The 21,973-nt window shown below is 43.7% G+C and overlaps 1 long non-coding RNA gene across 1 annotated transcript in view; it reads right to left on the reverse strand.

Moving 5' to 3' along the window:
* LOC113595736 (uncharacterized) overlaps positions 1–21,973 on the reverse strand; it is a 410,316-nt gene that overhangs the window by 221,485 nt on the left and 166,858 nt on the right. Inside the window, exon 6 of the long non-coding RNA XR_008289039.1 lies at positions 17,759–17,908. This is a non-coding gene — a long non-coding RNA (uncharacterized LOC113595736). The remainder of the gene's footprint in view (positions 1–17,758; positions 17,909–21,973) is intronic.

Below are 21,973 nucleotides of genomic sequence, written 5' to 3' on the forward strand. Positions count from 1 at the left end.
GGGTACTTCTATTTTTAATTTTTTGAGGAGCCTCCACACTGTTTTCCAGAGTGGCTGCACCAGTTTGCATTCCCATCAACAGTGCAAGAAGGTTCCCATTTCTGTTTTAATATGAAGTTTTCTTATTATGGTTGAACACTATGAAACGTTGATTAGCCTTTTGTATTTCCTCTTATATAAATGGAATTTTTGGTCTTTTGCTCACTTTTCTCCCTAGACCTTAGTCCCTAAAAATTGGTTTTCATGAATTCTTCAACAGTAAATATATTTACACCTTTTGAGCCATATATGTGGCACATATATACCCATGCTTATAGTGTGCCTTTTTATAGGCTTTATGTTACTTTCTAAAGTATAGAAATTTTGCAGGGGGGCCTGGGTGGCTCAGTCAGTTAAGTGACTGACTCTGGCTTTCTGGTCAGGTCATGATCTCAGGGTTCGTGGAATTGGGCCCCACATGAACCTCTGCGCTGACAGCACAGAGCCTGCTTGGGATTCTCTCTCTCTCCTCTCTCTCTGCTCCTGCTATGAATGAATGAATAAATAAATAAATAAAATATTTAAAAAATAAAATATAGACATATTATTTAAATTGTTAATGGATTCTTTGTGATGTCAATAATTTTTTTAAGGTTTAGATTGTCCTTGCCCACACAGAGAACAAATTAAAGTTGTTTTTAATTTTTTAATAGAAAATGTTAATATTTTATCTCTAGAAATGGGGACCCATTGGGTTAAAATACTCATCTTTCCATTTCACTATAAAAAGTCACATCACCTTTGCTTGTTCTATTAAATGGCTCTCCTTCATCCTTCCTGGGTCTGCCAAAACACAAACCAGGGCCCAGAATACAGCACAGAGTTTAAGAAGGCCTCACTCTCAGCACTTGGAAGGATAGAAGGATCACCTAGTGAAGTAACTAACTAGCATATTTGAAAATATGAAAGTGACCCTGAAAACCCAAAGAACAGCAGAGAGACTAGAGGATGGAATGTTGGGAAAAATAAGGAAGGGAGTAAGATAAGGAACCGACTTCCAGAAAACATATCAGAGATAAAAGGAGAAGGGATCTTCGAGAATTATGAGGATGAATTGGAACACTGTCATTTCCTTGCAAAACATACTGGAGATCATATTAAATAGTGCTTGCTTATCATTCTGTACTTCTAGAACTAACTTTTAAGGATGTATTTCATGTTAAGCCATGTTTCACTTTTTCTTAAATTTTTTTAAATTTCTTTTGAGAAAGAGAGAGAGTGTGAGTGGGGGAGGGTCAGAGAGAGACAGAGAGAGAGAGAGAGCGAGAGAGAGAGAGAGAGAGCGCATCCCAAGTAGGCTCCGAGCTGTCAGCACAGAGCCTTATGTAGGACTCGAACTCAGGAACCATGAGATCATGACCTGAGCTGAAATCAAGAGTCAGATGCTTAACAGACTGAGCCACCCAGGTGCCCCCATATTTCACACTTTTGGTAAGTGATATCTCTAACTAGAGAGTGCAGCCATGGTGTCTCGAAATGCAGAAAGCCAAGCTTCATCATGGCACACTGTCCATACTTTGTCCCTTCCTTACTGACTCGAAGTATGTTGATGAGGCAACAAAAATTCAAGCCTCCTGTGGACTGCAGCTGCCTTCTGTCCTTCTGCACCTAGTCTCTGGGCGACATGGGTTTGAGAAACAGGCTGTGAGTTTCTCTTCCACTCTTCCTCTATTTGCATAATTTCCTCCTCCCTTGCATGGCTTCTGCCTTTGATGTTAGAGCTTAAGGGCTCCTGAGACTTGCCCCACCCTGAAAGTTCACCTTTTAAAAAAGGGATGATGAGGGGGTGCCTGGGTGGCTCAATCGGTTAAGCGTCTGATTTCTGCTCAGGTCATCTCACAGTTCATGAGTTCGAATCCCACGTCGGGCTCTGTGCTGACAGCTCAGAGTCTGGAGCCTGCTTCGAATTCTGTGCCCCCCTCTCTCTGCCCCTCCCCTGCTCACACTCTGTCTCTCAAAAATAAATAAATGTTAAAAAGTAAATAAAGAATGAGTATATAACATCTTTTAATTTTCACTATGTATATAATTTAAGTATTATTTACATGTATAAGACAGTATTCATGAGTTTGATGTGTTATATGTTCAAGATCTAGGAATGTGGCTCATGTTCTTTTATTTCTTATTAAATTCACCTGTAAATAACTCTTGTGTTACATTTTACAATTTTTTTTTCTCAACAAGTTGTGTTTTCTTCTTACACACGCTCAGCATCTATCAGGGACTAAATAATGAATACCCATTATAAAACTTCTTTCTTTACTATAAATAGCCTTGTCTTGTAATACAACTCTAACATGAAAGATCAAATCCCTCTCTGTTTATCTCTCTATAACATGACCTTGGCATGCATGGAAATCTCATATATTTATGGAGCAATCTATACCAGTACTGTTAGGCGCTGGGAAGTTGGGTTCATACGATGGCCGTGGTCTTTAGCATCAGGAAGCTCAGTTTGGAATGGGTTTTAAGGAACCTTCCCTTTTCTGGCCTAGTAGTCCTGCCTAACTGCACTGCAGTCCTTAGTTTAGGGACAGGAATGGCCCACAGGCTCCTAGAAAATTTGGTGTTGGAAAAAAAAAAAAAAATCTCACCCCTATTGTTTCCTGGCAGGAAGGCGTGGTGTAGAATAACTCCACACTCTGTAAGCAACAGTTTCCAAGAAAGATGCAAAACTTTGCTGATATTGTCAACATCTTGTTGATTAACTTTCTTTGGAAGAAGCATCTATAACAACTAATCAATCACAGGGCCAAATCTTCTCCTGCTACTGACCCTTCAGTTGATTGAAGCTTAAAAAAAAAAAAAAAGCAACTTATGTTTATGTAATTTTTAACAACTACCAGAACAAATCCTGAGTCAGTGTTTGACAATCCAAAGCCCTTTAAAGGCCTCATAGGGATTGCAAGTTGTTTATTGATCAAATCCTTGTGTTTGGCAAATTACTTTCTCTATGAAATTGGGGGAAGGTAGTCCAACAGTATGAACGAGTTAGTTTTTTTCTTCCAAGACCAATAACAAAAAAATTTACACGGAAGAATTATATGTGAATCAGCAAGCAACGCTGTGAGACTTATCTTCAGAGGAGAAAATCCAAATATTTGTCCAATTGAAAATAGTCACACTTGTCTCCTATCTGTTAAGGAAAAAGGTAAAAAGCGACACACTACATTAATCCTTAAAAAGGATGGCTTGAAAAAGAAGATTTAAAATAGTATCCAAGAAAAGGAAAATATGAAGTTTTTCAAAAGATTTTTTAATGTTTATTTATTTTGAGAGTAAGAGAGAGAGAGAGAGCAAGAGTGGAGGGGCAGAGAGAGAGGGGGAGAGAGAGACTCCCAAGCAGGCTCTGTGTTGTCGGTGCAGAGCCCAACTCAAGGCTTGAACTCACAAACCGTGAGCTCATGGCCTGAGCCCAAATCAAGGGTTGGACATTTAAATGACTGAGCCACCCAGGTGCCCCCAAAATATGAAGATTTTTACCTATCTTTTCTTTAAACTGATAACATACGGTGAAATTTCACATTTGTAGACATTTACGACGTGAACAATTGGACAATTCTTCACTGTATTTTGTTCTTTCACTATGATTTTTAGGCAAAAACAATACCAAGATAATCAACAACGTACGTAGCACCAACACCAACCAATCAGAACAGACATGCCCTTATGTAGACGTTAGCCCTTTAGCTGCTTAACCACTAGGGAGCCCTAGGGTCGAGCCTTAGGTGGCCAGGAAAGGGTAGGGGCACTTAAAGGGGCTTAGAGAACTAAATGGATCCAGATACAAACTGATCTGGCAATGCAATCATCTCTGTTGACTATCAACTCTAAGTTCAAGGTCAAACCCCGTTACAAAGAATGTTACAGAACCATCCCAATTCTTTGGCTGTGACATTTTGTCATAAGAGATTCCATTATTACCATAATCCTACTTACACACTTTTGGTTTAAAGAGGACAGAAAGGAAACAACTGGGGTGCAATCCCTGTAAGTGTCAATGAGGAAATGCAAAGATCTTAGCAAACTGGAGAGGAGGTTTAATATTTTGTAGTTGTCAGTCCCCCCATCTCTTCTGTTCTCAAAATCTTAAACGTGTTGGTGTGCTGCATTTGGTTTGGGTGGTGCATTTGGTCAGAGATCTTCAGAGAAACAGAACCGGTGGGATATAAACAAAGAGAGAACTTTATTTTCAGAAATTTGCTCACATGATAGTAGGGGCTGGCAATTCCAGTTGTAGAGCAGGCTTGCAGGCAATTCAGGTAAGGGTTGATGTTGTAGCCTGAAGTCTGACTCTTAAGGGCATGCCAGCAGGCAGAAAAACTCAGGTAGGGTTTCTATGTGGCAGTCTACATTCAGAATGACTTCTCCCTTAAGAAACTTCCGTCTTGGCTTTTAAGGCCTTCGACTGATTGGACGAGGCCCACCAACCTGATAAAGGGTAATCTGCTTTACTTAAAGTCAACTGATTATAAGTGTTAACCACATCCACAAACACAGGTGCTAGGAATTCACATCAACAGCCGGACTAGTATTTGACCCAACAACTGGGCACCATAGCCTAGCGAAGTTGGCACACAAAATTGACCGTCACAGGTGGCTATTTTGGAAGCTCAACAGTAGGCAGGGTGACAGAGAGGCGACCCTATGGCAAAATCAAAAGGCCAAGGCTAATTCAGTATCTTTAAGCACGTGCTCTCTTCCAGGCCCTGTGCCAAGGACATGTCTCATTTATACCTCACAACTGCCCGATGGGATCAATATCTTTATTATTCTACTTTGCACATGATCAAACAATGCTTTAGACAGATCAGGTTGCTTGCTGCATTCGTTTATTATTATTGCTGTAACAAATTAATACAAACTTAATGACTTAAAACAATACAAATTTATCTTACAGTTCTGGGAACCAAGAGTCTGAAATGGGTCACGCTAGGCCACAATCAATATGTCAGCAGGGCTCCACTCAGGCTCTGGGAGAGAATCTGTTTCTTACCTCGCCCACCTTCTGGCCCTGTGTATGCCCCTTAGCTTGTGACCTCTTCTTCCGTCCTCAAGGCCAACAACATAGCATCTTCCGGTCTCTCTCTCTCTCTATGACCCCCTTCTTGTGATGATATTGGGCCCACCCAGATAATCCAGGATCATATTCCACCTCACGATCCTTAATCATACCTGCAAAGTCCATTTTGCCAGGTAAGGGACGTGTTTATAAGGTTCAGGGATTAGAGCACCAGCATCTTTGGGGCAGCCATTTTTCTGTCTCCACACTTGCTCAATCTCACAAAGCTAATAGTGCTGGAGACTGGATTCAAAACCAGTTCTATCCGACCCCAGAGCCTACACTCTGGACTATGGGGGCACTTCAACTCTCAAAAATAGCACACAAACAGAATTCAAGTCATCAGGGTGATTGTTTACTTCATGACCAGAAGCAGGGACCAACAAAAGCATTGGTCATAGAGAGTTGTAGGCAGGTTAACAAAGTACCGCTCAAGAAGTTATTCAAAGGCACATGGAAATGCCTTGTTTTAAAGAATGCTTCGGTACCATGGGATTACACTTTCATGACCAATTGAAAAAGGTGAATTCTACAGGCTTTCAACATTAAACTGAAGCTTCTCTGATCACATAGCTTAGCTATAAAGCCAAATTTGGAAGAAGTTGAATTAAAAAGTGTTTTTGCCAGAAGAGAGAAAGGAGACAGATAAGGACACGTTAATGCCACAGCGATGGCTATTGTCCTCACACAAAACACCCCAAAATCTCAAGGATCAGTTTTCAAACTTGACCGACTCTAAGAAGCCACAGGGATAAAATGGGCTTTGGAGGACTTGAAAAATAAAGCTTGGAATCTCCAGGCTTGTGACAGAAAGAAGAGGGATTTATTCCCTTGGGTGAGGGGGAGTTCAAAACAGAACTCTAAAACACCATGAATAAAATAGCCCAAGGAAACAGAAACTAAGACAACAAACAGCTCCATACAAACTCACTGTGTACTCCCATCTGATGGTCTTTTCCCAAATTGCTCAGCTAATCAAGCTGCGAGGCAACATTTAAACACCATGACCTTGGAAGCAGTCTGCCCAAAGGGCATGAAACACAGTACAGGGCGCAAGAATGCCTATCCCACAACTCAGAGGCACAAAAAAATCTAACTTTTCAATTACTTCATTCCTCCTGCCATTTTCTCTGCCCTGAAAGGTATTTGGCTACTGATTTATAGACATGATGGGCTCCAAAATACTACTTCTCTTCTTATTTTGGGGGAAGGAAGATTAAGCAATAGAGAAGAAAGGAATTTTCACCTGTGTTCTACGTCCACCTCCCAGGAAATATGACTCCTTTATTACAGACAGTGGGGGTTCTCTCCTGGGACCATTCGCCCCTCCGTGGAACTCTAGCCATGTCTGGAGGCCCTTTGTGTTGTCACAACTCAGAAGGTGGGAATAGAGGAGGGGGAGGTGCCATTGGCTTTCAGCAGGGATATTGCTAACCATCCTACAAAGCCCAGAACAGCACATGTCACAGAATTATCCAGCTCAGAGAATCAATATTGACAGAGTTGAGGAACCCTGATGTACGCAGTGTAGCAGAGAAGGACAGGGCTCTGGAACCAGAAAGCTTGTGTTCAAATCCTGGCTCTGCCACAGCCTGGCTAACAAACCTTGACATGTGTTTCCTCGTCTCCAAACTCAACAATGAAAGCACCCACCTTGTGGGGGATTTGTGGGGATCAAACAAATTAACCTAAGTGAGTACTTGGGGTACAGCCTAGCACAAATGATACACATATTGCTAAATATATCATACTATAATACTAGAACCACCGGCTCAAAACTATTTGTTACCTGCCCCACTAACTTGTGAATATCATGAGGGCAGAACTTGACCTTAATCATCCACATCATCTCAGCACCAACCCATGACCTACATAGACTTAAAACAGACCAGAAGCCAAAGGCTCAGGGGCGCCTGGGGGCTCAGTTGGTGAAGCGTCCACTGCAGCTCAGGTCATGATCTCACGTTTCGTGAGTTCGAGCCCTGCGTCAGGCTCTGTGCTGACAACTTGGAGCTTGCTTCAGATTCTGTGTCTCCCTCTCTCTCTACCCTTTCCCCGTTCCTGCTCTGTCTCTCTTGCGCGCTCTCAAAAATAAATAAACATTTTAAAAAAAAAACTTGTTTTTAAAGAAGCCAAAGAGGGGCGCCTGGGTGGCTCAGTCGGTTAAGCGTCCGACTTCAGCTCAGGTCACGATCTCGCGGTCCGCGAGTTCGAGCCCCGCGTCGGGCTCTGGGCTGATGGCTCAGAGCCCGGAGCCTGCTTCCGATTCTGTGTCTCCCTCTCTCTCTGCCCCTCCCCCGTTCATGCTGTGTCTCTCTCTGTCTCAAAAATAAATAAAACGTTAAAAAAAATTTTTTTTTTTTTTTTTAAAATAAAGAAGCCAAAGACTCAACCCACTGATAGAACTCTGAGCCACTGTCGTCGGTACCCACCATAGCTGTTCAGCCCTTGCCACGTCCGGGCACACTGCCCTGATGCCCTGTGTGCCAGGGCTTTCTCTGACTTCCAGGTGCACCCTCGCCACAACCTGGCAGGCCCGATGTGCCAGAGAATGGACGCCTCTGGCCTCAGCCCTCAACCAGTGACTGATGGGAACATGTCCAAACACCCAGCTCCTTTGCCCATGGCACGGATAACTCAGAACTGTTACTCTGTCTTCTACTCGGTCTCCAGGGTCCCTGGCAGGAGTGAGCTTCCTGGACAACACGCCTTCCCATCCTTGGCTCACTTTCCCATCTCAGGGTGGGCCCTGGGGGGAGCTCCAACCGACACAGGCGCGACAGGCGCACAATGGACCAAATGGTGGGGCAGGTGATGTCCCTGCCTTCAATATTTTTGCGTATCCGTAGCGCTCCGGTTTTACTCGCGCTCACTTCTCATTTCTCAGGCCTTGTGTCTCCGGCCTCAAGATGGCAGGGAATGGGAAACGGAAGGATAATCCATTCTCAGCGCGATGAAATAAATAATTCGTCTCCAGGTGTGAGGCTGGTGTTGAATGAAACTTGAGATGATCTCCGGAGCAGAGCTTGGGGGCACCTGTGACTTGTAAATGGAGCTCCTCTGTTTCTAGGGAAATACAGACTTTTAAAATGAAGCTCGAGGCTAAAAGCTTCCAACAATAAATCTCCCTGAGGCACACTCCCCTAGGGACAAATATACGGGGAAATTTTCAAAGAGGGCGCTTGGTTTATCACTTGGTGACTCTTTTTCACTGAGGAAGGAAGTCCCTTTGTTTCCACTGAGAAACCAAGTCCACCTGGACCTCTTCAGGAGTTTTTCAGTTATTGCCACTCCAATCCCCTTGAAGACCTTAACTCAGCGGCTTTTGAAAGTAACCTTTGGGGAGCTGAAACAGAGAGTATGTTAGTAATCACCGCTGTTCCTCGTGCCCTTTCCTCATGACCTGAAGAAGAAGAAAAAAAAAAATCCAACAAATGATAACAAAAGCCATCCTGCTGTGTAACCAAAATACAACCTCACATCTGTTCGCTTATCCTTCATAGAGAACCGCGTGGGGTAACAGGAATAAAAATTTGTTGAGGGCTTTCTGTGTTCCGATGCCTACTGTCCCACCGGACGGCTCCGTGAGTAACATCGTGCCCATTTTACAGATAGAAAGTTCGAGAAGTAAAGCTCAAAACATTGACCAAGGTCATGTCACCACAGCTCATAGATCGCAGGGCTGGGATTTTTAATCTAGGAGAGTCGGACTGCAGAGTTCTACACTCAGTGATTACTTCATGTGAAACTGCGGTGCAATTTAACTGATAAACATCATCTGAGTAAAGCTGATAATGATTCCACTCAAAATCAGTCATGAAGACAGAGAGCATATAAAAACTGATAGTCATCAGAGGGAAAAGTCCGCCGAACAGGGAAGAATTGTTAACAGAGTGCCAGCGAGTTTTCCATGTAGATTCTACCATTGTAAACTTAATTTCTCGTATGGATGTCAAACGTGCGGGCACCCACAACAGAAGCTTGGAGGCATCTAATCTGTGGAAAGATAAAATGAGAGCCAGGAGTAATTGAATAAATACAAAAATGAGACTCTCTCTCCGTAACGGAAGAGACCCGGGCCCCACTGCAGTGAGGCTGACACAGGAATTGTAAGACCTCACAGATTGCCAGAAGTGAATGTGCTAAACCCTCCCCACATTCCCCATCTGCCTCTCACTCTGAGCCTGGTGTCAGACTGCCCGAGATCGACTCGAGTGACAACACTCACTCGATGTAGGTACTGGAGAAGTTCCCTCAATCTTTTGTAAGCCTCTGTTTTCTCACTAAAATATGACCAGGGATAACGCCTCAAATTGTTGTGAAGATTGCATGAGAAACTCATGCAAAAGGCATGACTGGATGGTGGCACATAATAAGCACTCAATAAATATTCAGGAGTATCCTTCTGCCTCCACGAAAGCCTGGCACACAGTCACCTCTGGCCCCAAGCACTACGCAGATGCCTTGGTGCTTGGCCTTCCCTCACGGCCCAGAACAAAGACGAGAAACCCGTGTTCTGGGACCTGGCATTGAGCTCCCGGCAGGGACTATCCCATGAGCGGTACAACCATTCACAGGACTCTAAGCTCAGAGGACTCCCCTCTTTGGTTCCCAGCCTCCCTGGGATGGGACCTTAGAACAAAAATCCGAGAAGACAATCCAGCTGTGGGTAGACGAGTCCTCATGGTGCTTCGGGGACTCTTGAGCAGAAAGAGAATGCTAAAAACCAGGAGAAGGTATATTCAGGTCAGAATTTGAGAGAATGATAGATGGCCCAGAGCATGGATTTTTTTTTTTTTTTTTTTTTTTTTACCTCCAGAGGCTCATAAAAATATTCATTGACCAAAGATCCTTTGCAGAAACTATTCCTGGTCCTCATCACGAGTTAAATAAAGTGCTACCCGTATGCCAGATTTACAGATTGGACTGATCTCCAGGTTCAACTAACCCACCACAGTGTCCTAGTTGGGAAGAGATGCATTTGGGATATGAATTCGGACATCCTGGTCCAGAAGCCTATAGTGCTTCTCCTTCCTCTTCTGTGTCTCTATAGATCTATCTGCAAACAGTGTGTGGGAGACACAGAGAGGCACCCCCCGCACCCCCCTTCAGGGTTAAGACTCACTGCCGTCTGTCTATTCTTGAATTCAGGGGCTGCCACAGCCGGGAAATGCCCGCTGGCCCCAGGTCATGCCCTTGGAGCAGCTGGTACAGTGACAAAGTAACGTGGGGGCATGGAGGTCTGGCCATTTCTGCCCAATGTGGGACACCATGATGGACAGTGCTAGCCCCGGAGCTCCCCACAGGGCTGGCCAAGGCTCTACTGAGCCTGTACTTCAGCTTGACTTCTGCTTCTGCGCAGTCCTGCTTCTTCCCCTTCTTTTTACAGGCATCAATACCAATAAACATCTTAAACCTCCAATTCAGCTTCCAAAGAACTCAACCTGCCCTATGCACACAGTGAGGCCTTTTAAGCCACAGAAAGCGTAGGCTCAAATAATTAGGTTTTAGGGCAAAAGACTCAGTTGGAGCCCAGCTCATGCACTTTCTGTCTCTGTGTTGGGCAAACCAGGTAAAACCTACTGAACTGACCTAAAAATAAAGACTAGTACTACTTCACAGAAACAGTCAAGACACTGTGAATAAAAATCACAGCACATCCTATAATGATCGTCCCTGATCCTGAAAGGACCCCTCACTCCAACACACATGAGTAAGAAAGATTCTTTTGTGGCATGGGAAAATGCCCCTTCGCCCCCCCACCCCCACCCCCGTGACTCCAGGCCCCTCTCTCTAACGGACAGCAAGTGTCATTCTTTCCCAAAAGTTTCCAAAGTCAGCATCCCCAGTAGCGGCAGAAAGTAAGGAACATTGTTATTCTTGTAACACCAGAGCTGTAGCATGTAATTAAATCATTAAGAGGCAAATTAACTCCTCTAACGATACTCTTCTAAGTATTTGTGGGCAAACCCATTAGCATTGTGCCAGTAAATCCTGAAATTTCTTTGCAGGCAGACTGAGTAAGCGCAGCATCAAAGGCAAGGGGTGGGCTGGGGAGTGTGGCCCACAGGTGGTTTGACCTCCCATGGAGATGGGCGGGTTGGGGAGGGTGGGTAACGGATAGGACGGATGGGACGTTAATGGCATGTTGTGACTGTATTTCATAAACCCTTTGAAAATACAACTGCCGAATTTCCCCTGCTCAGAGCCAATGATACCTCTAGTCCTTCCCCAGGAAAACCATTGAAGATATTTTTCTCCTTAATTCTGCTGGATTCCTTCAGTTTGGATTCTTTGGTTTTCGGACGGGCACAGCTGGGGAGGAGGGCTACTGGGGAGTTAGAAAGGGCATCTTCCAGTGGTATACTTTGTAGCTATTTTATTTAGCCACGTTTTCAGAATAACGAATGTGAAGTTGGCTTCGATTCGGTAGCCAAATATATATTTACGCTATTGACTCAAATTCAAGCTGGCCAATCTGGTTGGCTGGCTGTGGCCTTCCATTCATCCAGGCTTGAGTATTTCAGTCAATATGTTGATCATTTATATGATGACCCTGTTTAAACCATTTAAGAAAATGTAAACAACATGGAAGTGTATTGAAGTCAACATAACTCATTATTGCCGCTTATACACTCATCAAAATCCCGAGGGGGGTGCCTGACCTGATTGGAGGTTTCCTCCAGAGTCATACAATAATTTTAGCTGTGAAAGGAAATTTTATGGCATGTAAGATTAGCCCACACTAATGCAAGGTCAAAAATAATAGAATCAATAGGCAAACTCAATACTGTTAACATTTTGAGAAAATTACTCCCAGAAAACAATGTCAACAACAGATTGAAATGGGTCTCCAAAGTCGTCCCATTGATTTCCTTTCACTTTGGTGGCAATCTCTTTCTTTTATGCGATATGGAATTTTTCTTAGTCTTTTTTTTTTCAGCTCTGCTTTAAACACGGAATATTTCTGTTGTATTTTTTTATCGACTGATGTCAAGTATTACACGTGTCAAAAAAACTCGTGTGGTTTTTCATATTGAAGAGAACACAATATGGAGACTCCTTTCATCATGTAAAGCCTTTGGTGGGTCTTTAATTCAGGGCTCACGTGATAAATTTGGGAGTTATTTTCATTATAGCAAGGTGTCCAAGTGTAAAGGTCAACAGAGTCATTAATAAATTAGTAACTAAATAAAAACCTTATACTAGAAACACACGGCCTTGGAAATGGTTTTATATGAGACATGCCATGTTCATGGTCATTATCTTGATGTTAGAGGGGCAGATTGTGGTTGGACACACCCAGGTTCTTTAGCGTTATCAGTAAGTGGCCAAGCATTAGCAGTAATATAGCAACCCAAACCCACCCCAAATTCCTCTGCTCCAGACTTCCTACTTTAGTCAATGACTTCCTCACCCTCACCACCCCAATGACTGACTTATTCAATCCAAAGCCTTGGGAATTACCAATTTCTTTCTTTCCCACAGCCAATCCATGTGGCAACTGTACCTCCAAATTATATCCAGAAACCACTCACTTCATGCCATCTCTGCTTATTCATGGCCATAGCCTCTTTCCTGTTCTCCCAGGTTCCATTTTCCATCCAACAGGCCATAGTGATAACTTTATTTTTTTTTTTTTAATTTTGAGAGAGAGGGAGCATGAGTTAGGGAGGGGCAGAGAGAGAGAAGGAGAGAGAGAGAATCCCAAGCAGGTTCTGTGCTGTCAGTGCAGAGCCTGATGTGGGGCTCGAACCAACGAACCATGAGATCGTGATCTGAGCTGAAATCAAGAGTCATCTGCTTAACTGACTGAGCCACCCAGGCGCCACCATAACGATCACTTTAGACACAAACTAAACCCATGGACTCATCCTTGAAACTCTCTCAGTGGTGCCCACTGCACTTACAATAAAATCCAGACCTCCTTCCTGTGGCCTGTCAGGCCCTACATGGTCTAGTCCCTGCCCACCTCTCCCTCCTCACTCATCTTCAGCCTCTCCTGCCCTGACCTTCTAAGCTCCAGCCCCACGGGCCCCCTTTCATGACCTGAAACATGTCAACCATAATCACACGTCAAGGCCTTTGCCTGGGCTGTTCCTTCTTCCCGGCCCACCTACCTCCCAATTTTTCCATCGTGGCTCCTCCTCTTCAACCAAGACTCCGTTCTCCTGGCACGGCCTCCTCTGAACATGCTGTCAAAGGATGCTCTTGGCCTCACCCTCATCTTCCTAATTACTTTTATCCCCTGCACCATTTCTACAAAGTTGACATTTACTACAATGACTGAAGTGTGTAAAAAAGTGGCGGTGAAGCCGAGTATATAAATCATTTTGCCTAACATATAATGCTTCTGTTCTTCAATTTCATTACTACTGACAGCAGAAATCCCTTCATTTATCACTCAAGGGCATCATGCCTCTTTTTGTTCCATTTTCTTTTGAGTTATCTTCTGACCTTCAAAGTTCTCTCTCGTTTTGGGGTTCTCACCAGCTCTCCAAAACGCATTAGGGTACCACGGAAAGGTTATGTCCTCATAGCTCTGGGAAGGTGCGTCTGGCCCACCAGACCCCCTTCCACATTGGCTCCTTGTGTTTATGGTCTTCAGGCATCACACTCGCCATCCTTACTGCAACTGCTGTCACGTAGTGTGGCCCCCTGCTCAGTGGGCCCTCTGGGCTGGTGTCTACCAAGATGGAGCTGAACCCATGTACTCTTTTAAAGGGTTCTGTGTTGGCACCCGGTGTTAAAGACCGCGGATCTCACCACTGCCTCTGGGCATAAAGTCCTAGCCCCCTAAACCTCCTTTTCCCAAACCCAGTCTTCTTCCAGGCCAAATGGTCCATACAACTCTTCCACATCCCCTTCAGTACTGTAGCTGATTGTCCCCCCCCCACCCATGCTGGGGTTTCCCAGGCTGCCCAATGGTATTCTCCTGCCGTAAGCCAAGTCAGAGGTACCCTTGTGCCCAATGCAGTGCTGCCCTGAAGGGCTTATGATTTCTCCAAACTTTGAACTAAAGAGTTGTCTAGACCCAAAGTTCTAGACAGCCTCAGACCCAGAACCAAGATGTTCCTCTCAGAATTCCTGCCTTCCTCTCTTCCTGTCACATTTCTGGGCTCCTCCTTCTGGCCCCCAAGGGCTTTTTCCATCCTATGGGATCAGAAATTCCTCTGAATTCCTAGCCTCACCTTTGCCACTCAAAGTTGCACTTTGTGGTCTGCCCACCAAGCCTAGGCTCCCGAGAGGTAAAAGCCCAGTTTGGGAAATATCAAGAGTAACAGTGATTTCCTGTCAATGCCTAGCTTTTAAGACTATGGCCTTACTAAATATCTATTTTGAAATTCAAAGCTAAGAATTGTAATTAAGATAATTATTCAGTAAGTGTTGTCTGAGTATGTATATATTTTTTTTATTTTGAGGCCATCTCAAAAGTGCAGAGACGATGGGGCACCTGGGTGGCTTAGTTGGTTAAGCGTCCAACTTCGGCTCAGGTCATGATCTCACGGTTCGTGGGTTGGAGCCCCACGTCAAGCTCTGTGCTGACAGCTCAGAACCTACAGCCTGCTTCAGATTCTGTGTCTCTCTCTCTGCTCCTCCCCCACTCATGCTCTGTTTCTCTCCGTCTTAAAAATAAAAATTAACATTAAAAAAAATTTTTTTAAAGAATTATAAAAAAAAAAAAAGCACAGAGAAGTTGCAAGTAATAAAAAAGAATCATTTCCCCCTGATCTCTAAGAGGAAATTGCTGACCTACTGCCCTAAACCCTTCAGTGTATATCTCCTACAAGGATATTCTCTGACATGACCACAATCGACCATCAAAATCAGGAAACTAACATGATATATTCCTACCACCTAATTCTCAGACCCCATTCATGTGTCCCCAACTGTCCTGACAATGCCTTTTGTAGTAAAAGGATCAAGTTCAGAATCACCTGTTGCATTTGGTTCTTATGCTTCTATCCTCCTCGGTCTGGAAAGTCGCTCTGGTCTTTCCTTGACTTTCATAACCTTGACACTGGCAGTATATAAGGCAGTAATTTTATAGACTTCCTGTGGCCCTTCAGCTGCTGTCCACTTCTCTTGTGTGTAAGATGTTATAGCGTGATCTGAAGCTAGAAGTAAGAAGACAGTCTCTAACACTTCTGGGATCACATTCTATCTCCAGCACTCCTGACTGTATGGTCACGTGCAATTTACATAAAACCCTGTGCCTCAGTTTCCTTGCCAGTAGAATGAAATTAACCACCATGCTTATTTCCTGTGGCTGTTGAGAGCAGTTGGCCTGTTGAGTCAAGAATGGGTAGCATACAGACTGGCTCAGAAGCTGCTCGAGTTGTCCAGGTAAGACCATGTGGGCAGAGAAAGGATTGTACACAAAATCTATCTGGAGGGGTAGTCTACAGGAACGGCTTCTAAATTTTTTTTTAATTTTTTAAATATTTACTTATATTAGAGAGAGTATGTGGGCATGAGCAAGGGAGGGGCACAGAGAGAGGGAGACACAGAATCCAAAGCAGCTCCAGGCTCTGAGCTGTTAGCACAGAGCCTAACGTGGGGCTCCAACTCACGAACCGTGAGATCATGACCTGAACCCAAATCGGACGCTCAACTGACAGAACCACCCAGGCACCCTGGACTGACTTCTAAGTAGGATAGAGGGAATAAGGGTAAGAGACAACTCAAGGATGAATTCTTAGATGTATGCAAATGATTTCACATGAGAAGCAAAATAGCACTTTAGCTATGGAGAGCTGATATTCTTAGAATCTCCGTTAATAACACGACACATCGTCGGTAACAAGGACTGAAGACGCACAATAGAATTTAATCGCTGGTACCACAATCTCACAATAGGAAATTACAATGCCTCAAATTTAATGGGTTTCATTTTTCAAAGTGAATATTTTGCTTTTACAATCTCTCACCGCCAAGGATGCTCTCCGATTAGAACCAACCAGAGGCTCCTTTTATCTAGAAACAAGGCTCTTGGCTATTTACACAGACTGGTTAGCTTTGTCCAACTGAAACAAAGACCCCTGGCATTCCTCTTTCTTCTTTATGGTCTAATCCCTTTGATTACTTTAGAAAGGGCTGCGAATTTCTTTTCATCTTAGCAAGACAGTGATGGTAGGGTGAGAAAACACATGAAAGATCTGAGTTCTAGTCCACCAACCCCAGAAATTGCGTGGGTCACCTGAAATCTGATCCCCAGCCTCCTCCATGGACTTAATATTGCATCCTGCATATATTTATTAAGCATGCACTAATTATCAGGCTCAGTTATATATTGAGGATACAGGAGTGCAAATAAGCATCCTGGTCCCTGACCTCACAGACCTCATAGGAGATAGACATCCCCTCCCCATCCACAAACAAAACGGATGACCTTGAGACAAATGTTTTGTAAAATTACATTTACAGGAAAATGTAAATATTATTAGCATTTGTGTAAGTTCTCTATCTGTAGTCTCTTAAATGTTTCCACAAAATTTCCAACATTATCAATTACAACTCAAATGCTTTTCTTATGTATTCTGAAGAAACGGTCATGTAGGGTTGTCCAGGTCTATAATCCTCTCTCTTAGGGCCAATATATCTCAAATTCAGGTATTACTGGATCTCAGGGCCAATATATCTCAAATTCAGGTATTACTGGATCTCAGGTGATTTGGTGGAGATTTATTAAGTTAACGCTCCCAGATGGGACTGGGACAGATCACTGTAATCAAACCCAATATTTCTGCAGTAAAACATATGAGTATTCCCATCCAGCAGGATGATTTTCTAAAGAAATATATAAATATATATGTATATCTATACACATACCTATACATAGGTAATATATACATATATAATATTTATAAATAAATATACATATATAAAAATATATAGATATTATATATGTATATATGTGTATAGAGATAGAGATAGAGATAGAGACAGAGACAGAGACCGATGAGGCTAGTTCATGTGGTTGTTTTGGATTTTAAAATTGCATTCAAGGAATTGTGATCATAGAGCACATACTGTCTGAAATAAGTAGGACATGTATTGGGCCTTAAAACCCAAATTTATCAAAGACATTCATTACAACTGCATTCGCTACAATGGTGTTTGACCCATAGATAACCTAGCTTTATAAATACATTTAAAGCACCTCCAGGTCCATTAATATTTCATTGATCCATAAACTACTTCCAAGTACTTATATTTATCAGCCTCATAGAAAGCTATATCTGATGTAGAAACTACACACACACACGCGCGCGCGCGCGCGCGCACACACACACACACACACACACACACACACACAGGGACAACTTCAGACTCTGCTGCTATTTTCACATGATCTTCTCCGTGAGTATCTCTTTGCCTTTTTACAAGGGTGTCAATCATATGGGATTAAAGATTCACCCTACTCCAGTATGACCACATCCTAACTAATTGTATATGGAACAACGTTATGCTCAAATAAGGTCATATTTTAGAGATGCTAGGTGTTAGGATTTCAACATATCCTTTTTGGGGACACAATTCAATCCACAACAACTGGTATAGTCATAATTAAACATATGGGTCTTTGAAGACAGAACGAGTGAAATTCGATCACATTGGTTTAGATAAAAGAGGAGAATGGATAGGTTTACATACCTGGGCATAGAAGAGTAAATGTAGCTTCAGAAATAGCTGGATCCAGGAGCCAAAGGCCGTCCCACAGGTCTCATCGCTATAGGTCTCTAAGCTCCCATTTCCATTGTGTTTGGCTTCATTTTTTGATGAGTTTTCTCTGCATGGTAGCTCCTAGAAATTATAGAATTGCATTACCTAGAAATTCTATTAAGTGCAAGTATAGCAGATCAGGACTTGTCTTCCTCTGGTTCCTACCAAGTGTAAGACTGAATATTAATGTAATACTTTGGGTCAGATGACCACCTGAACCTGTTGCTGTGCTAATTTGCTCAGCCTAGACACATGCCCACCCCCGGAGTTGGAAACAGAAGCCGGGTCAGCCCTGTCTACAACTCACAGTGTGAGAATGCAGAAAAAGAATGATAGCACAGAAACTCATAACCAGCAGTGTTGGGATAGAAAACACAGTGGATATTTAATACAGATAATGTTCCATTCTTTTTTATGGCTGAGTAATATTCCATTGTATAAATACACCACATCTTTATCCATTCATTTATTGATGAACGTTTTTGTTACTTCCATATCTATTCTAAATAATGCCGCTACAAACATAGAGGTACATGTATCTGTTTGAATTAGCACTTTCATTTTCTTTGGGTAAATACCCGGGAATGGGATTATGGAATCCTATGATAATTCCATTTTTAACTTTTTGAGGAACCTCCATACCGTCTTCCACAGTGGCTACCCCCGCTTGCATTCCCACCAACGGTGCACGAGGGTTCCTTTTTTTTCCCACGTCCTCGCCAGCCCTCATTGTTTCTTGTGGTTTTCATTTTAACCATTCTGACAGGTGGAAGGCTTGTTGTTTTGATGTGCGTTTCTCCAACGAGTGATGTTGAGCATCTCCTTTATGTGTGTGTTGGCCATCTGGATGTCTTCTTCGGAAAAAGGTCTATCCGTGTTCTCTGCCCACGTTTTAACTGGATTACGTGTTTTTTTGAGTTTGTATAAGTTGGGTTGTATAAGTTCTTTATATATTTTGGACGTTAACCTCTGATTGAGTACATCATGTGCAAACATCTTCTCCCATTTAGTGGATTGTCTCTTCATGTTGTTGACGGTTTCCTTTGCTGGGCAGAAGAGTTTCACTTTGTTACAGTTCTGATCCCTCCTTTCTTGTGATCTAAGTGTCGTGCATGGTCCCCAAGCACATCTCTCTTCTCTCTTTCTCTTCTCTTTTTGCAAAAGTATGATCATACCGTTGGTGGACAAAAAATTATTAGGTCAAGCTACCTGGCTGCTACTATTCTAATGACAACGTTTAAATGGCCCACATTTCACCCAGGGCCCCAGCAACAGCCTCAGAAAGGATGTGGTTTCCAAGGAAGAAGGGTATGCTCAAAAAATTCCAACCATTCGTTTTCTGCCATCCTAATGTCACTTGACGAAAGATGCTGCTCAAAGAATATGTCGATAGCAGCTGGGTTCACCAGCTTTTGCCAACACATTGTAGAAGAGTTTGTGATTTTAATCAAAATTTGTCATCCACCCAGAACTTAAGAAACGTATTTTCATCAAAGGGAAATTTAAGCTTCTGAAAGTTACCTAGCCCCAGAGCCACGAGGGTGAACTCTAGGTCCAAAAAGAAAATAAAAATCAATCGTGACAATTATTTTGCCAAATGATCTTAAACTGTCGTGCATGGAGAAGGCTTCCATAAATGTCAGCCGCCACACCAACAGGCGGCGCTGTCCCCATACTGGCCTTTTTCTTGTTAAAAATGCACATCAATATGCAAAACGGAAGCGTCCCGGATCAATGCCAAGCACACTCTCCGTTTCTAGAGGCTCCCAAAATAATCTGCAGAAAGTGGAACTCAAGGGAAAATTTTGTTTTGCTGGAGGCATGTACAAAGAACCTTTGAGAACCATCTTATCTGAGGATTTGTGCTTACTCTTATTTCAACGGATTCAGACCTGAACTTCCTTCAAAATAAGACGCAGGTGAGTGGGACAGCAAAACATTCTGCAATATCTCAATCACACAGAGGTCACTTCGCTGCCAACTTCCATCACCTAGAGTAAAACCCCAGAAAAAAACCAACAAAATGCAAAAGAAATGGTCTTCAGCATAGCCCAAATAGATGTTGCCAAATCCAACCATTTTGCTAATAAGAGAGCAACACTCAGAATCTATGGACTCTTATGCAACTATTCGTAAAAATCTAACCGTCTCGGTGTATCAGTCAAGAGCCCATCAGAAATGAGACGGCATTCTCCAATTAGGATAATTCACGGAGAACTTAGTAAAGGCAATGTTTACAAAGGAGCTTGGTGTAGGGAAGTTGAAGGAGGTGTTTCCACCGCTAGGCCTGGACTAGGGAAGGAGACGTTTCCAGAATCAGGAAGAAGTTGTATGGAAAAGGCTACCTTGAAAGGAACAGTGGCCATCGAGGAAGCAACCAGCTGAGACAACCCCACAGGAAGGCCCCTAGGAAATCAATATGGCGGCCGTACTCTCTTCCTTCCTGTCTCTTGTCAGGCTGGCCCAACTGAAAGCTGGAGAGGAAAGAAACCCGTTGATGCCACCCCTAAAGGTCGGGAGTGGAGAGCAGATCTACAGGAGCAAACTGATAGCTAGCACGCTTGATGGATAACTGTGGGTTTCTCAGTCCACGGCGACGTGGGGAAACCCGAAGTGGCTACGTTAGATACAGCACGTGGCTATACCCGGAGGAATACAACAGTGAAGGGAAAACAACACGTACAGCAGGCACCAAGACATTCCAATTATGTGGATGGCTCATTCCAAGAGTACAAGTTGTCTCCCCAAAGGAATTCAAGTCAAAATCATTACAAATGGGAAAATTTAGGGGAGGCGCCCGGTTCTCCAGGGTGTCATCACCATAGTATAGATGCCTCAATAATTTAATAACAAGTAGCCCAGGAAAGTTTATGAAGAATTCCATGAACTCATCTTAGGCAAGCAGAGATCTGCTCGGGACATGTTGTAAGGTTTCTGCCCAAAGTGGTTGAAATTGCTTTGCTAATTCATGAGAGGCACAATCATAACTGACATTTTACTGAGCTCTTACTACGCACTGGGAACTTCACATGCAAACGCCATTTCGGCCCCACACCAGCCTCAGTAGCTAATGTGATCATTCCCTTCACATTTCCCACAGGGCAGTTGAGTAAGGAATTGTCCAAGATCCCAAAGCCAGGGAGAGATGGTGCCAGTTTGAAACCCAGGCACTCTGGCCCCAGAGCCTGAGATTCTAACCAAACCCAGAACATCCCCCCCACACTAGCCCACACTTCCAGCATATGCTATCTCCACAGCACAATGCAAAGGAGATGATTTAAAAAAGAGAGAGACAGAAGAGAAGAGGAGAAGGAAGGAGGGAGGGAGGGAGGGAGGGAAGGAAAGAAGGAAGGAAGGAAGGAAGGAAGGAAGGAAGGAGTGAAGGAAGGAAGGAAGGAAGGAGGGAGGATGGGAGGGAGGGAGGGAGAGAAGAATGGAAAGAGGGAAGGAAAGAGGGGAGGGAGAAGTGAGGGAGGGAGGGAGGGAGGGAAGGAAGGAAGGAGGGAAGGAAGGAAGGAAGGAAGGAAGGAAGAAAGGAAGGAAGGAAGGAGGGAGGGAGGGAGGGAGGAGGGAGGGAAGGAAGGAAGGAAGGAAGGAAGGAAGGAAGGAAGGAAGGAAGGAAGGAAGGAAGACGGGTAGTAATTCAGCGAGTCTGCAGTATAGAAAAGGAACACCTGGAATATTGATTTTATATTGTTGGGTGACACCTTACCAACATTTTAGCAGCTTACAACCCCACCCAGTTAGCAGCCATCGGTTCTGTAGGCCAGAAGTACGGACACGGCATGGCTGGCATTTCTGCTCAGGAGCATAAGAAGCTGAAACCCAGGGGTCAGCTGAGTGGCACTCATACCTGGAGGCTCTGGGGAAGGATCTATTTCCTAGCTCATTCAGGTTGTTGACATATTTCAGTTCCCTAAGATTGGAGGATCTCTCGGGGCGCCCGGGGGGCTCGGTCGGTTGAGCGTCCGACTTCGGCTCAGGTCATGATCTTGTGGTTCGTGAGTTCGAGCCCCGTGTCGGGCTCTGGGCTGACAGCTCAGAGCCTGGAGCCTGCTTTGGATTCTTTGTCTCCCCCTCTCTCTCTGCCCCTCCCCATGCTCATGCTGTCTCTCTCTCTCTCTCAAAAATAAATTAAAAAAAATG

Source organism: Acinonyx jubatus, chromosome A3 (genome assembly GCF_027475565.1).
Source record: "Acinonyx jubatus isolate Ajub_Pintada_27869175 chromosome A3, VMU_Ajub_asm_v1.0, whole genome shotgun sequence".
NCBI classification, from domain to species: Eukaryota; Metazoa; Chordata; class Mammalia; order Carnivora; family Felidae; genus Acinonyx; species Acinonyx jubatus.